We start from the raw sequence: 18130 nt of genomic DNA, 5'->3' as shown, positions 1-18130 counted from the left end.
AACCACGGGAGACTTCACTGCGCACGACCTTGCTCTTACATCAGAGGTCGCGAACTAAATTGGATGTAATGATCTTCCTTCCACTATCATTTGGCTCAACATTTCAAGCGGCTACCTTTTTGAGTGTGTGCAAACATGTGAAGACGGTGATCTCGTTTTTCTTTTTTTTGTGTGTTCACTAAATAATGTTTGCCCTCCATTTTCCATCATAAGGCGAGAATGTTTCCTTTTTTGTGGCGCAACCTCCTAACCCGCTTTTCTTGATTTCATTCCCGTCGTCACGAGCCGACTTGTGTTGTGCGCCGCCGTGCCCCGTTTTCGTTTTGCTTCCCTGGATCGACTTTTTGCGGTTGGGATTTTCTCAGACGTGACCTCCGGGTCGCTCGCTCTTTGGCTGCTTTCACTTTTTTTTTCTCCTCCCTCGCGGCTGCTCGGGTCTGATAGGGGAAGTTTCTTGTGGCAACAACTTCTAATGAATTTGCTTTTAGCGTAAAACGCTCACGTTGAATTCCGAAAAGATTGACACGTTCCGTTCAACTTGCAACCTTTGCCGACTCGATTAGATATGGCAACACAATTGGGAGCTGGACGAAATAGTGGGTCAGGAAGAGAATTGAATTGATTCTGAACTGCTCCAGATGCATATTTGTGTGTCACAAAAGTGGATACATGAGTTTATGTTGGCAGTGTGGCAAAAAAAAAAAGAAAAAAAAAAAAGAGGAGTATCTATGCAGGGGAGATTGTATTTATTATAAAAAACAACAATATGATTTTCCATTTTGAAAAGCATTCTCTTGGTAATATCATAGCATGTAAAATGTCAAGTTTTGCTGCCATCCCGGCACATTTTGTTGACCTTCAAGCTGACCTTGAAATGTCGCAACAGCCTTGCAAGCGGCGTCCACTCGCCGGGCTTTTCATTCCAATTACGCGACGTCATTTCACACGCATTGTACGGGCAAATCCATTCAGAAATTCTATTAACGCTCTTTTAGCACATGAAAGAGAATTTCTAATTCGTCGCATGCTGTCGCGGGACCCGAGCGGCTGTCGCGCGCGCCTCATTCGCTTGCAAAAGTGGAAAAGGGGGGATTGGGGTCGTCTTTGATGTGACGGCGAGACTGCGGCGTCTCCGTGCGCGCTTTTGATGATTCAAAGTGAACGTGACGATAGCGTTTGCCGTTTGGACTTCCACTCCAAATCATTTCCACATTGACTTTTTGATTTGTTAATTAACGGTAGCTTTCCTGTCTTATTGGACGTCTTTCACACGAGGAATTTGCTGGACTGCAATGAATTTGAAGCTTGTGTGGAGTAAAGCATAAAAATCTTCTAACAATACAGTGGTACCTCTACTTACGAAATTAATTGGTTCTGGAAGAAAGTTCTTAACCGTTCACAATCACATAATTTATGTGAGCAAGAAGGGGACTGTTGGGAGAAAAAAAAGAAGCTTTTAGCATTCATTTTATTCAAAGTATACTGTGGAGACTTGTATTACTCGTTTCGATTTAGAAACACCCCACGCAATCAAACTTTGTCCTGTACTGGTAACTCACATTTGGCAAGCAGAGGTCCATGTTCAGAAAGTAAAAACCCTGCCACAGTTTGGCTTTAGCACCAGGTGCTAGCTAGCTAGCTCCCGTTGTGCTCGTTTACCTGCTAGCTAGCTACCAGGGTCATAGCTTGTTAGGTAGCTAGCTAGCTCCCATTGTGCTCATGTACCTGCTAGCTAGTTAGCTAGGTAGCTACAGGGGCTTAGCTTGTTAGCTAGCTAGCATCAGAGGCTAAAGCCAAACTGTGGCAGATTTTTTACTTTCTGGACCTGGACAGCCACAGTGAGGAATTTTCAAACACATTACATACAACTCTCAACAATAACATTAGCATGGACGCTATTGATGCTGGATCAACTATTATACCATCAATAAACAGTATTGGGAAAAAGTGTCAACACCTTTATGGAATGAATCAGAACACCTCATGGGCCGCGGGATGAATGATGAGGACGCTGTATAGACACCGATTTAGTATCTCTACGCTGATAGATACCTATGGTAGGTAATAGCCATAGCCGAAAGCATGTTGCGTTCGGTAATGTGTTTTTACCTTTCGTATCTAGAAATTTATTTCGTAACAAGAGGCAATATTTTCCCGTTGAGGCGTTCCATAACTCGAAAATTTCGTATGAAGAGACGTTCGTAAGTAGAGGTTCCACTGTAATTTAGTAGTTGTCCAAAATTGCACTGATGACAAAGTAGAAAATTGTTGTGTGCGGAGAGGTTTGGATCCGCAAAGGCGGATTTGATCTATTAATTCACATCGAGAGGCAGAAACTCAGAGACGCTGTACACAGGAACAGGTGGACAATAACCCGACAAAGAACACACACTCCTCAGACAGCTTATATAGAGAATCTCTCAATCTCATCGTAGAGCGTGGCAAGACATCGTATGACATGAAGTTCTCCTATTGGCTGTCGACCCATAACATCACACAGTACCAAAGATTCCTGACACCACACACATCATCTAAAGGATTAAGGATGGACATCACACAGCCTAAAACGAGTTGAAACTACATAATGGTTATATCACGGTTACATCAGTCCAAAGCAGACACTTGACCTCACGGTCGCGAACCCAACTTGAACTTATACATCACTTCAGTTGAAACTTGATGATGGCCACATAAAACAAAAAACATCTCATGAGAAAAAACATTTTGTCATTTATTCATCTGTTTTTCCTTACAAGAAATTATCTTTGTTTTGGTAGTTGAAAGAAAGGAAAATAAATATTTTTGTAAGTTTAATTAATTAATGTAATTTTGCGACGCTGTCATTCATGACGTCATATCCGTAATGTGACTTCCTGTTTGGTTGTCTTCCGGTTTGATCGCGAGTGTACGGCAGACACGTTTCATGCTCAGATTAGGATTTTAACTTAATCCGTTGACATCCATGGCTAGCATCATAGAAGCAATGCCGTAAGTTTCTAATATTATCTTAGAGATTGTTTGAAGTGCTTTATTATACACTTTTGGCGAAATTTGTATTCGTCAAAAACGTTTGATTCTGAATGTTTTGTTTTGTTGTATATGACTGTGGCTTTGAGTGAAGTGAGTCACTAGCGCCCTCTGCTGGCTAATCGATGACATTTCCTTGAAATAGCAATTTGCGTAGGAGCAGATTGTTTGCTATTTTTGTGCATATTATAAAGGGGATTTACGTTTGCAAAGTAAGTGATTATTTTGTGTTATTATTTTCAGTTTTCACCGGCCTGTTTGAAGAATTGTGAAGTAAATGTTCAACTTACATCAACTTTGTCTTAATTGGCTCCGGTTTAACTTGGTGTTAAGTCAGCGTTAAAGAACACACTGCATGAGAACACTACAAACATCGCTAAACATCACTCCTTCATGCCACCATCATGGCAAAAATTTGCTCTTCATTTTCTCCAAACTGTGCAAAAATACTTGCTTCATCGATCCTTCCATTTTTGATGTATTTTTTGGCAACTGTTTTGCAATTTTTTTTTTTATAGACAGCAACTTGGCGCAAATGTGGGTGGATCCCGATTTTCATATCATCGGAGTGCTCGCCGTGTGCGTTTGCCAATTTGCCAGATTATGCCAAGCTGGTCGGGCCAACGCAGCACGAGTGTCTTCGAGATCTGCAGGGCCAAAAGTCGGTCGGACTGCTCAGACAGACTGGGCAGCATAGCTATTGGGGACTTGGGCGGGGTCTCCAAGTTACCACTTGACAGCACAGATATGCTTCCACCATGTTGAGACTCGTATTAATTTCGTCAATGAAAACTAAGCAAAGCTAATTTTGCCAATGCACATTTTTCACCGGACTAAAAGTAGACTAGACTAAAATCCCCATTAATAAACATTAACTGGGACTAAAACCGTATGAGTCCAGGCTCCGGCCTGCATTGAATAAGTGAAGGATGGATTTCTCTTTACAAGCTGTTACAGTAGGAGTCCAATTCCAGCATGTGTGCGTGCATGTGATCTTTTAATATTTGTAATTGCCTGCTTTTAAATTGAGATCTTGCGTTGAAGACTTCATTAAAAGCTGATGTAGGTCGTTTTTGTGCCATTGATGTTAAAGCTGCCCAATTACACTTTAGCCTTTCAAACGTGCACGTGCACTCTTGCCCACCCCCCTGCAAGTGTGAAATGTTAATGCAGATTAAAACGGCCGCTTGCATTTGAAGAGCACAAGCAATTAACTCATTCACTCGCCGCCATTTTTAACAGAAGCAATCCCGTTCGCTCCCGGCTGTTTTACTGGATTTTGACTGATTTTGCAAGGCCCACAGAATATTGTGCTCTATTGCTATAAAAGCATGGAACCTATCAAAAGAAAGATTAAAGTCTCTTCTTTCATCAGGAAAAAAAGTATGTTTCTATCTGTTTCCGTTTTGCAGCAATTAGCATTAGAAAAGAGCTAAGTTTCATCAGTTTTCACAAATCTATTTAAAATTCAAAGTAATTGATCTTTTTTTCTAGATGGCCCTGGTTGATCGCCTTTGCTCTGCTGCTACCTACTGGCCATTTGTGTAATAACTACCATTTCTGCAACCATTCTTTGCAGTTGAGAGGCTGCATCAAAGCCTTCTGTATGCTCTAGCATAAAAAACAAAACAAAAACAAAAAAACGTATAAATACGTCTTTGGGACACTTAGAACATTTAAAAAAAACGTATTTATACGTTATTGGGAGTAAATGAGTTCATGACTTGGACGTGCAATTGCAGAAAACCTTCTTCTTTCTTCGCTTCGCTGTTTCATGGCTTGTGTGTGTATGTGCAGCTAATCTATCTGATGCCATCTGCACAGTCAAACCTTAGAGCAGGGGGGGAACATTATTCATTAACTCTAACCACATGACTCCTGGCCAAGAGCGCCACCTATAAGCACCGTTTTGTGTGTTTGTGTGTGCGCGTCCGTCCGAACGTGCGTTCTACTCTCAACGGGTCAATCGGCCTCACGTGCCTCACTTTTTGATGGTTGATTCTCGTAGATGAACAGCTCCGGGATCCATAAGGACTCTGTTAATGAATGCTTTTTTTTTTGTTATTGATTTCTCCCCTGATCCTTCTACTTTGTTCAGATGTAAGCGCACAAAAAAAAAAAAGTGTTTTCCTGCAACAGCGAGAGCGAGTTGTCCTCAGCTGAATGCGCTGATGGAGTGTTCGCGCTGGGTCAATAACATTTGATTGAGCCGAGTACATATTTTTTTTTTTTCTGATCACTGCCCACTGCTTCCTGCTGAAATTATCATGAGAATCCATAACAGGAATATATTAGAAAACAAAACTTTAGGACACGCACGTCATAAAAGGTATAATCAACATTGTAATGTTGCAAATACTAAATTGCCACCGCACTTCATTATTGTAAATATTTTTTTGAAACAACAAATCAGAATTCATGGAAAAGAGTGATAACTAACTACCGTATTTTTCAGATTATAAGTCACAGTTTTTTTTCATAGTTTGGCCAGGGGTGCGACTTATACTTTGGCGCGATTTATGTGCGAAATTATTAACACATTATAACACAATAGGGGTGTTTAAAAAAAATCAATTCGGCAATATATGGCGATACTACAGCACGCAATTCTCGAATCGATTCAATAGGCAGCCGAAGCGATTTTTTTAACATCCATTTTTGATGGAAAAATATTCAACAAAATGTCTAACTTTCACACCTTAAGCATGGAAGAATGTTATATTAATGGAACATTAAGCTTTAATGTTTTATTTCAATGCAGTTCAAACATGAAAAATGTTACAACCTGTTTGTTAAAAACAGTGGCTCGGTTATAAAACTGAAGTTTGAGATCAATAAATAATACATTTTCATACAAATCTTACAGTGTACATTGTACAAGTTTACTGAATGTTATTTTCTAAATTTGAGTAAAAAAAAAAAAAATTGCAACAATTGACTTGTAAATTCATATCGGGATTAATCGGTATCGAATCGAATCGTGACCTATGAATCGTGATACGGATCGAATCGTCAGGTACTAGGCAATTCACACCTCTATTACACACTAAACCGCAAGAGGGCGCTCTAGGCCTGTGTTGATAAGTTCAACATTGCATCGTCGACCTCCCGAGTTGGGGGAGTTGTTTAAAAGTGACACCGAGGATGAAGATTTCATTGGATTTAGTGATTTGGAGTGAAACTGATAGTTTGGTAAACTTGTTAGCATGTTTTTTTTTTTATGCTAGAGTTATATGAATAACTTGTAGTGATGGGAACATAATTCACCCACGGAACGTTGGGACGAAGGGAGAGTTCCGGGTGGGAAGGTTTTGTTATGTGGGAAAGGGGAGTTAGCCTGTTAGCTTCTAGCTGAGTGGGGAGTTGCTGTTAAGACCTCAGAAGCTGATGTCAATAAAACGCCAGCCTTTGGCTCCGTGCTTCAACAATCCGCCTCCGACTCCCGTCACTGCTCGCTACGAACTCTTAATATGTTACGTCGTACTGACTTTACCAGGCATGTCAGTCATGCAACGTTAGCATACCGTACACTTATTCAGCCTGTTGTTCTCCTTTTTTGTTTTGTTTTAAATTGCCTTTCAAGATGACATGTATGTTGTTGGTGTTGGATTTTACCAAATAAATTTCCCTGAAAAATGCGACTTATACTCCAGTGTGACTTATATGTTTTTTCCTTCTTAATTATGCATTTTTTGGTTGGTATGACTTATAATCCGGAGCGATGTATAGTCCGAAAAATGTAAATACAGTGGTGCCTTAAATAAGTACTGCGATTAGCATTCGTACATTAACAGTTACCATTGAAAGTAAACAAACGTTAACTACTCTTTAGTTCACTCACTTCATAGCTACATGCATTGAATTGAGTAAATATAACTACTAATTATAGGACTCGGGTTCGAGTACAGGCGCCAGCTTTCCTGGGTGGAGTTTGCATGTTCTCCCCGTGCCCGCGTGGGTCTTCTGCGGGTACTCCGGTCTCCTCCCACATTCCAAAGACATGCATGGCGGGTTAATTGGGCGCTCCCAATTGTCCCTAGGTGTGCTTGTGCGTGTGAGTGCTTGTTCGTCTCTGTGTGCCCTGCGATTGGCTGGCAACCAATCCAGGGTGTACTGCCCAAAGCCAGCTGAGATAGGCTCCAGCACCCCCTGCGACCCTTGTGAGGAAAAAGCGGTCAAGAAAATGGATGGATGGATGTTACTTTTGCCAAATTACTTCGTTGAGTTGAGTCCAGCACTTGTATCTCAAATTTTTGCTCACAAGTCAAAGCAAAAAAAATGGGAAAATACGACCTTTGGTATGTGTAAAAAGCGATGAAATTGGAACAGTGAAAAAGATCAAATCATGAATTAAAACGACCAAAAATGACCTTGAGTTTGATACATGTGGTTTAGAAGGATAAAATGACGGCAATTAAAATCAGCAGAGTGAACGTACAGCATTTCTTTTTTTTTTCTTTTTTTTTTTATGAGTGCCGTTTATTTATACAGCCTTTTTCTTTCTTTCTCTTTCTCTTTCATTAAACAGCTTTCATAATGCTTCTATTTTTGGGTCAATGTAGACGGCCAGATTTTGTGTAATGTCCTTTAGCAATGGCCCGATTCTACACACACACACACACACACACACTTTGCTCTGAGGAAGCGGCGATTCAGGCATTATTTCTGCCTCGCTGCTACACAAACAGGCTTGCACAAGCCTGGGGACTGTTCGCCATCAGAACCCCCCTACACACACGCAGACGCGCGCGCATGCACGTATGTGTCACCCTCCCTGCAGAACTGGCGCCATGCGGATCTCCCTCGGGAAGGCGAGCACATACATCCGTGTGGCTATGTCCGTTCTATGTGTCAAGTGGAATCAGGAAGCCAATTGTTGAGTCTCAGGCTAAAACGCGCTTGAGATCGTGCGGAGCTTAAAGGTTAAGCCGCCCCTTTCGATTGGAATCCTGGCGTCCTCATTTCTAAAAACACAAGTATGTGTTGAATCACGTGCGCCAATGCGATTGGACCTCACGTTTGTCCCCACTTTTTTTAAATTGGACTCGTTGTCCCAGAGCAGTGCTTCTGAAATAGGGGGGGCGCGAGGCACCATCAAGGGGGGCGCCTTTGACCTCGGGGAACATGCTTTTTTATTTTTTTTGTCCTAGAATAAAGTGCAATTGCACCTCCACTACATTAGGGGGCAGTGATGCTCTCATTATTGGCAGAGTGTGGTGTAGGGGTTTTGTTTGTACTGGGCATGTGCGCTTTGCACACGGCAAAAAAAAAAAATCAGTAGAAATTATTTTATATATTTTTTATTTTATTTTTTTTTTAATATTGTGCTCCTGAGTTAATGTTGGTGATCAGTTTGAATGCATTATTATTTATTGATTTTACGTAATTTTATATTTCCATATCATATGGTTTGACATAGTCAGTCAAGAAATGTTTATAGTTTAATTAACTCATTCACTCGCCTCCATTTTCACGTTTCGCAATCCCGTTCGCTGTTTTACTGAATTTTGACTGATTTTGCAAGGCCCACAGAATATTGTATTCAATTGCTATAACAGCATGGAACGAATGAATTAATGATTGTTAATTGTGAATTAATGGAATGAATTAATTTCATTTATAGCCCAGCCTTAATTTAAAAGCTTGTGGGACGATAGAAACTTTATTTTTATTTTTTATTTTTTTAAATGTAATTTTAAAAATTGTATGGTGTTTACGTATTACAGATTTTCAACAATCACGGGCGAGTTCCGCATGAATCTTCTGCGATAAATAAGTCCATTATGATATGTTCCGACAAACCCCGCCTCCTCGCGCCTCATCTCCAAAGTTTCCTCGACGACTTGGCGCGCGACGCGACACTGTTGCGCACTGCCAGCCTGACCCTCGGCCTCGTCCCGGCTCCTTCCATTATCATTCTTTCCTCCTTTTCAACATTGATTCATGAATTTATGATGTGAATCCAAATCGAGCGACGACTCTCCGTCCCCTTGCCTGCCTGCGTGTCATCGGTCCACAATGAATAATTCAGCCGCTGTGCTTGGAAATTAGGATGAGGGAGGAAATGGAATTCTTTTGGAGACACTCACTCTATTCGGGCTATTTTCAATTTGCGCTGGCTTTTTTTTTTTTTTTTTTTTTCCCACTTTGGATTGTTCCACCCGCCGCTTCACATGAAGATGGAAGCGATTTTTTTTTTATTATCGTCTTGTCCTTGGGAAGGACTGCATACTAAGCAGATGGGGAAACGATGAAGCTCGTTTCCTTCCTCGGCCCGCTCGTCTCGATCGCTATCTTTGGGATATGTACGTTTTTTTTTCTTCTTTTCAAGACTTGCACTTCTCCCAGTACAAGTCCCCGAGGTTGTCATGGTGATTTTAGATGCCGTTTTGCAGATTCCCACTGAATCAGCACACAACATTCAGCAGACAGGTTTCAATATTTTTTCAATATTTTTTCCCACCATTTAATGTTATAATTGTGAATACTTCCTGTCCTGATATAAAATGGAATGTTTGGTGACTTCTGCAGTGGTTCCAACACATTTCGTTGACATATTCAGTATGTCAGGTGTCAGGGTTACCTGTTTGACATCTATTAACTCATTTGCTCCCAATAACGTTTTTTTTTTTTTTTAAATGTTCTAAGTGTCCCAAAGACGTATTTATACGTTTTTTGTTTTTTTATGCTAGGGCATACAGAAGGCTTTGATGCAGCCTCTCAATTGCAAAAAAACAATTGCAGAAATGGTAGTTATTACACAAACGGCCAGCAGGTGGCAGCAGAACAAAGGAGATCAACCAGGGCCATGTAGAAAAAAAGCTCAATTACTTACAATTTTAAATAGATTTGCGAAATCTGATGAAACTTAGCTCTTTTCTAATGCTAATTGCTGCAAAACGGAAACAGATAGAAACATACTTTTTTTTTTCCTGATGAAAGAAGAGACTTTAATCTTTCTTTTGGTAGGTTCCATGCTTTTTATAGCAATTGAACACAATATTCTGTGGGCCTTGCAAAATCAGTCAAAATCCAGTAAAACAGCCGGGAGCGAACGGGATTGCGAAATGTGAAAATGGCGGCGAGTGAATGAGTTAAACACGGCACAAAAAGGAGAGATGGCACTCAGTTCAGCGCTCGTGAGGAGAGAGGAGAGGAACTGTTTGTTTGTTTGTTTGTTTGTTTCCACAAGAACAGTTGACAGTTAAAATTACTTTTTGCACCTAATTTTGGTTCATTGTTTACCAGTTTTGTACCATCTTTGAATATGATTTTTTATTTTTATATTTTTTAATGCAAGAGATCCCTCTGCATAGGGACAAAAAAAAACCTCATACAAGCCTATGTCCCTTTGTTGACCCAGTGAGGGTTTGTCGGGTCACAGATTTGTTCACATAATTTTGTGGTATTCCGCATCGGGCATGTCATCCGCCTCCATACATACACACACAAATATGCGGATTGCACACTTGGATGGTTATCCCCCCCCCCCCCCCCCCCCCCCCACCCCCTCCTGGGGCATCATTGAAACTTTCCCGCCGTGACCTCCCCAAGAGCAGGCGTGTGCGATGAGCATTATCGGGAACAAAAACCAGAGCGAGTCGTTGAATTTTGAAGCGGGTGTCCCCCAGGGAGAACTTCTATCGTCGCCTCGTCTTCAATAGCAGAACCCCCCCCCCCCCCCCCGCTAATTCCTCTCCGAGCTCGAGGACCTTGCTGTTCAAATACCCCCCCAGGGACCTTCGCTCCCCTTTCATGTCTACGTTTTAGGGCAAAGTCATTTGATAAATCCGTGGCAAAGTATTCGCTCTTATCCGGGTTTTCGGTCCGCGTGACATTCCTTGCAGCCGGCTCCGATTTCTTTCAGAGCAGAGGAGAAATGTCACTGTCTGTTATCATGACTGTAATCAGGACTGCGGCTCCATTGTCCGCTGACAATTTGCATTTAATGGACTGTTTAAAAGGGCAGCGCAGCGGAGTCGTGGTTCGCATGTCTGCCTCACAGGATGGAAATTCAGGGTACGAAGCTTGACTTTGGTCTCGCTGTACTGACGTATCCTGAGAAGGATCAAAATGAATGGATGGGAGTGTCAAGTCTCATTGGTGCTGCATTTACTGACGTGCTTTTAGGTCCACGAGTATTATTTGGACAATATCAAGTCAAGAGAAGTACGCAATTCAGTTGTCCTGTCAATGTTTTAGTTTCTAACTTGTGGTATTCAAGAAGCAGTCTTGTATTATTATTATTTTTTTTTTATAAACAACAAAAGGCATCCGGTCTGTACTGGTCACTGATCTGAATATATGACTGGATAGCCGATAGTCCATACACACCCATGTAAGACGGTGAAGTCACAGAGCGGCCATCTTGTTACTCCCACCTCGCGAGCAGACTAGATTTGTATAAACTATATCGGGGTGTCCAAACTTTTTCATTTGAGGGCCACATACATAAAATCAGAAGGACGCAAGGGCCACATAATGTTATGAAGAGAAATTGTGTTTTAGTCTTAAAAATTGTACAAATAATTCATTTGTGCTTTTGCATATTTAGAAAAATGCGACAGTATAAAAAGCAATTTATTTGTTATATGGCAGTAGTGTTATTATAGTTTTGAAATTTTTAGTTTTAGTTAGTTTTTATTAGTTTTCAGGGTGATTCTGTTAGTTTTGGAATTTTTCATTTCATTTTGAGTGTTTTTTTTTTTTTTTTAAATTTAGTTGGTTTTAATTAGTTTTCATGGTGGTTCTTTTGTTTTTTTTAATTAGTTTTAGTTCTTTAATAAATGCTTAGTTTTAATTTAGTTAGTTTCGGTATTAGTTTTTTATTTTTTTATTTTTTTTTTTTTATGTGTATTACTTGTGCGCAATATTTAAAAAACACCATGGGCGCGACGTCATTATTCCGGTTTATATCAAACTAAATCTACTAAAAATCACATTTAAAATCATCCCCAAAGGCTCATGCATTAAATTAATTACCAAAGACTAAAACGAAGGACATTTTTGCTGGAATTATTTAGTTTTATTTTAGTTAGTTTTGTAAACATAAAATGTAGTTTCAGTTATGTTTCATTTTCATTTTTTAAAAAGCAACTTCGTTTTTATTTTATTTTGTTCACGGAATTGTTTTTTGAAATTTTGTTTTTTCATTAGTTTTAGTTAACTAAAATAACTTTTAATAGAAATAGTGTTTTTCGACACCCTCCCTTCTTACTTTGACCATCTCCAAACATTTTTGTTTTTATTTTATTTGAACTAAGACAAATGCCATGTTTTGCACATGTCGCGGGCCACTATAAAATGGACGGTGGGCTGCAAATGGCCCCCGGGCCGTAGTTTGGACACCCCTGAACTATACGCTATACCAGTGGTGTCCAAACCACGGCTCGGGGGCCATTTGCGGCCCGTCGTCCATTTTTCAGTGGCCCGCGACATATGCTAAAAATTGCATTTGACTCAGTTCAAATAAAATAAAAACAAAAAATGTTTTCCAGATGGTCAACGTAAGAAGGGAAGGTGTAAAAAAAAACCACAGGTGCTATTAAAGGTTATTTTAGTAATAACTAAAACTAACAAAATAACTAAAACTAAAAAAAAAAAAAACAATTTTGTTCACGAAATTAAAAAAAAAAATGAAAATGTTTTTTAAAAAACGAAAACTAACTGAAATTACATTTTATGTTTACAAAACTAACTAAAACTATAATTATAGCAAAACTGTCATTCGTTTTTAGTCTTTAGTGTGATTTTTTTTAGTAGATTTATTTTGATATAAACCAGAATAAAAACGTTTGAAAGTATGTCACACAGAGGTGACGTCATCTAGCAGCAGCCAATAGAAAAGCACCAAAAGATGACATCGCTCCCACTGTTTTTAAAAAAATATTGCACACAAGTAATACACATAAAAAAAAAAATTAATATATATATATATATTAGGGGTGTTAAAAAAAAATCGATTCGGCGATATATCGCGATACTACATCGCGCGATTCTCGAATCGATTCAATAATCGGCAGAATCGATTTTTTTTTTTTTTTTTTTTTTTTTTTAGGATTCACACCTTGAGCATGGAAGAATGTTATATGAACGGCACATTAAGCCTTAATATTTTTATTTTAATGCTGTTCAAACATGAAACAGATTACAACCTCTATAAGACTGAAATTTCAGATAAATAAATAATACATTTTCATATAAATCTTACACTCTACAAGCTTACTGATTAGTATTTTCTAAATATGAATGAAAAAAAATCGCAACAATCGACTTATAAATTCGTATCGGGATTAATCGGTATCGAATCGTGACCATTCGTATCGGGATTAATCGGTATCGAATCGAATCGTGACCTGTGAATCGTGATACGAATCGAATCGTCAGGTACTAGGCAATTCACACCCCTAATATATATATATATATATATATATATATATATATATATATATATATATATACTACTACTGAAACTAACTAAAACTAAACTAAAACTATGCATTTATTAAAGGACTGAAGCTAATAAATATTGCCAATTGGTCCCAAAAAACATATTTATACGTATTTAAACGTATTTATACGTTTTTTAATGTTTGTTTTTTTTCATTATTATTATTATTATGCTAGAGCAGGGCTGGGCAATCTCAGTCCTCGAGGGCCGGAGTCCTGCAGGTTTTGCATATTTCCCTTCTCCAACACAGCTGATCTATGATCAGTTCATCAGCAAGCTCTGCATAAGATAACAATCCTGTTGATTAGAATCAGCTTGTGTTGGAAGAGGCAAACCTCCAAAACCTGCAGGACTTCGGCCCTCGACGCCTGACCCTGTGCTAGAGCTTACAGACGCAGCTTCTGACCTGAAGAGGTCGCTTAAAGCAATGCGAGTTATTACAAAAAAAATGACCAGCAGAGGACAGCAGAGTATAAGAGATCAACCAGGGCCATGTTGCTACAAGCTATTTTCCCTAGTGTTTAATAATGATGAAACCGAGCTATATCCATCCATCCAATCCATTTTCTTGACGGCTTATTCCTCACAAGGGTCGCGGAGGGTGCTGGAGCCTACCTCAGCTGGCTCTGGGCAGTAGGCAGGGGACACCCTGGACTAGTTGCCAGCCAATCGCAGGCCAGAAATGTGAATGTCACATGACCAAACCTAGGTGAGCTGTGATTGGTTACCTGAGCCCTTGTGATGTCATTTTCAGTCGACAGCAAGTTGCAAAAATGTGTTTTTAGAGGTACTAATTGTACGTGGAAAAATAATGAAAGTATCAAATTAATTATAGACAAAGTATTAACTTTGTATTGCTATGACGGGCTAAATAAGTGAAGTATCCCTTTAATTTTTATTCAAGCGTGCCCTTCGTACTGGAAAAGAACAAAAAAACTACAGTATGTGATTATTTTGTTTTTTTGTTGTTTGTTGGTGAGTTAGGCTATTTTATACATGCATTGAGAACTCTATAAGAATATATATAATAAGAATAGTGTATAAGAATCATTCCAAAGGCGCAGGAAAGTGGCCTCAAATGTCACGGCGGCGAGCTTGAAGTTGCGGCCACGGATTAGCTAATGGCTTGTGTCAGCGTGCCGTTCCACTTTATGGTCGCGATAACATCACCAGGCTGCTGTCAGTCACAAATGCGGCAACAGCGACCGTTTATCACCCCGAGCTCTCGCCACCCACTCGCACGCCGGCCTCACTCGTCCTCCTTTTTCATCTCTTCATCTTCCCCGTTTTATCTTTCTTTTTTCCATTTTTTTTTTCTCCCCCTCCTGGTTCCCTCCAGCATCTCTTATTTGCTCAACTGCTTTCCTGACCTTTCCAGAAACTTCCTCCCTGGAGATCCACTCGCTGCCTCCTTCTCCTCCTCTTCGTCGCTGATCGGTTTCTCTTCACGGTCCTGCTCTTGCTGTGTTTACAAAAGCATTCACGCTCGTCGACGTTTGCGTGTACGCGCGTGATTGTGTGTCGGGCTTGTATGTCCTCCTCTGGGATCTTTGGTGAGAAGAGGATCCAGGAAGGTTGATTTTCCTCCACATGTCCTACAAAGGACCACATTTCATACACATTTCATTTGTTTTATTCTATTGCTGCCAAACGCCTGTTGCTGGCTAATGCTATGTTAGCTGTTGCGGCTTGTTAGATGAGCTGGTGATTGTTGCATTAAACTTCAGGACATGCCCGGATGCCTCTTGGTAAATTGACCTTGGTAAATAGGCCTTGTTCGATATTTACGACACTTTCATCTTGTTGAAGGCCATTTTTTGCCAGATATATATTATTTTTTTTAGAATTTTAGGGGTGCTAACAGTTTCATCCATTTTCTTTTTCTTGACCGCTTATTCCTCACAAGGGTCGCGGGGGGTGCTGGCGCCTATCTCAGCTGGCTCTGGGCAGTAGGCGGGGGACACCCTGGACCGGTTGCCAGCCAATCGCAGGGCACACAGAGACGAACAACCATCCACACTCACAAGCACACCTATCAACAATTCGGAGCGCCCAAGTAACCTGCCATGCATGTCTTTGGAATGTGGGAGGAGACCGGAGTACCCGGAGAAGACCCACGCGGGCACGGGGAGAACATGCAAACTCCACCCAGGAAGGTCCGAGCCTGGACGTGAACCCGAGCCTTTTCTTGATCTCTCCTGCACACTTCCATCCATCCATTTTCTTGACCGCTTATTCCTCACAAGGGTCGCGGGGGCTGCTGGCGCCTATCTCAGCTGGCTCTGGGCAGTAGGCGGGGGACACCCTGGACTGGTTGCCAACCAATCGCAGGGCACACGGAGACGAACAACCATCCACACTCACAAGCACACCCAGGGACAATTCGGAGCGCCCAATTAACCTGCCATGCATGTCTTTGGAATGTGGGAGGAGACCGGAGTACCCGGAGAAGACCCACGCGGGCACGGGGAGAACATGCAAACTCCACCCAGGAAGGTCCGAGCCTGGACTCGAACCGGAGCCTTTTCTTGATCTCTCCTGCACACTTTAATGTCACAATTGTTTTGATATTGTCTTTTTGTCTATGTGTGAATCAATCAATTAATCAATCCTATGCAGTAGTCCTACGATTCATTAATTTTATAGCTCAAATCATTTTCCCATTGACATGAATGGAAATGCCATTAATCCATTCAAGTCCCACATTGTGTTCCTTCTGGTATGTAAGCTTTTGACAACGGGGATCAATTTTGTCCAAAAAAAGACACGCACGATTCGGAGTTTCACAAGTGAAGGCGGACACGCTGTAAACGGCCATCATAGTTCAAGAATGCAAACATATGGGCTGTCTGTCAGAGTTGTCCAAGCGCAATCTCCCAGCAGTGATAATACAGAGACGAGGCTTTTGTTTCCTCAGTACAAAAGGATCCAGCCCCCTTCCACATCCTTGTCACCTTCCATTTCCCCCCACGTCATCACCATCCTTCCATTTTTCTATTTTTATTTTTATTTTTTTACCCTTACCTCTGGTTGTCTGTCTTCCCTTTTCTTGTCATCCTGGCCCTTCATGCCCATATCTGAAGCCGTTAGCGACAGCTCCCATTGGTTGCGCGCGTTTGAATCAGAGGATCGGGCGGCCAATCAGCAGCCGGGCCTAACAGGGTCACGATTCTCCGTCAAGGAGTGCAATTACCCTTCGTATGACATCCACGCCACGTGCGCGTTTCTCGTGCCCGCGACGCTACCCGCACACGTCCGGCGTCCACGCGTTCTCATCCACGTGGATGGATCGAGATGTGTGGCCTTTCGTCTTCGATGCATTTGGGTCAAAGTGGCGCGAGCGCAGTCGTCACAGATTCTTCCTTTGTGGATCCGCCACCATGTTGCTCTTCAAAGAGCATGAAAGCTTTCACACTGCATCCCTCCCCCTCACGTCTCCCTGCAGCTCGTCTTTTTTTTTTTTTTTTTTTTCTGTACGGTTTACTTGTCACAGGGCTGAGCAATTAATCCAATTCAAAAAGACACCGCAAACGTAACACAATGTAATTTTCAGGTCACAACGGCCGCAATTGGGAGAGAGAAAAAAAAAATACTCTGCTTCATTTCGGTCGGTCGTTTTGCATCCATATTTCATATATATATATATATATATATATATATATATATATATATATATATATATATACACAGTATATATATATTTGAATTGTGAAAATATTTTCATCTCATCCTTGCAGATGTAACTTAAGTGGTTATATCACACGTTACTTTCATTAATAAACTAAATCATTTGACCAGTTACTGCCTCCGCAAAATTTACTTTATTATTAATTTAAATCTTTGTGGAGTTTTTATTATGTCCTTTGCATTTAAAAAGAATTGATGTTCCATTATTAATCGACGTCGGATTGAACTGAAGTGAATCAAATTGCAAAAAATTGAATTGAACTGAACTCTTGTGAATCAAAGTCGATTGAGGAAATTAGAATTAGATTAACTGCCAAAATTTGAAATAAATAAATGACTAAATAAATAAATAAATGATTAAAAGTGAAAATAAAAATGAATATAAAAAAATATAATTTGAAAATTATATCTAAAAAAATAAATATAAATGCGCCAGCACCCCTTGTGAGGAATAAGTGGTCAAGAAAATGGATGGATGGATGGAAATAAATCTGTTTTTATTTTCACTTTTAGTCATTTATTTATTTAGTAATTTATTTATTTAGTCATTTATTTAGTAATTTATTTATTTAGTCATTTATTTATTTAGTCATTTATTTAGTCATTTATTTATTTATTTAGTCATTTATTTATTTATTTAGTCATTTATTTAGCCATTTATTTATTTATTTATTTAGTCATTTATTTATTTAGTCATTTATTTATCTATTTATTTAGTCATTTATTTATTTATTTAGTCATTTATTTATCTATTTATTTAGTCATTTATTTATTTATTTAGTCATTTATTTATCTATTTTTTTCCTCATTTATTTATTTAGAATTTTAGCAGTTTTGGTCCGTACTGCCAAGTGGAAATGTTATTCAAATGAGGGGGCGGTCCTAAGCGTGTCCTGGGTTGGACTCCGCCGTTGCAAACTGCCCGCCATTGGTCGAGTGAGCAGCTCGGCGAACAAGGAAGTCTCG

The 18130-nt window shown here is 40.0% G+C and overlaps 1 protein-coding gene across 2 annotated transcripts in view; it reads left to right on the top strand.

The window, feature by feature from the left end:
• lingo3b (leucine rich repeat and Ig domain containing 3b) overlaps positions 1–18130 on the top strand; it is an 88403-nt gene that overhangs the window by 49123 nt on the left and 21150 nt on the right. The window contains exon 1 of one of the 2 annotated variants that reach the window (XM_077513373.1): positions 2847–2988. The exons of the other annotated variant lie outside the window; for it this stretch is intronic. The gene's annotated coding sequence lies outside the window, so the exon portion shown is untranslated. Of the gene's footprint in view, positions 1–2846; positions 2989–18130 lie in introns of those variants that run through there. 2 annotated transcript variants of the gene reach the window in all.

The sequence above is a fragment of the Festucalex cinctus genome, chromosome 1 (assembly GCF_051991245.1).
Source record: "Festucalex cinctus isolate MCC-2025b chromosome 1, RoL_Fcin_1.0, whole genome shotgun sequence".
Classification (NCBI taxonomy): Eukaryota; Metazoa; Chordata; class Actinopteri; order Syngnathiformes; family Syngnathidae; genus Festucalex; species Festucalex cinctus.
The sequence above is the reverse complement of the archived record's forward strand: the minus strand, read 5'-3'. Positions and strand labels throughout refer to the sequence as shown.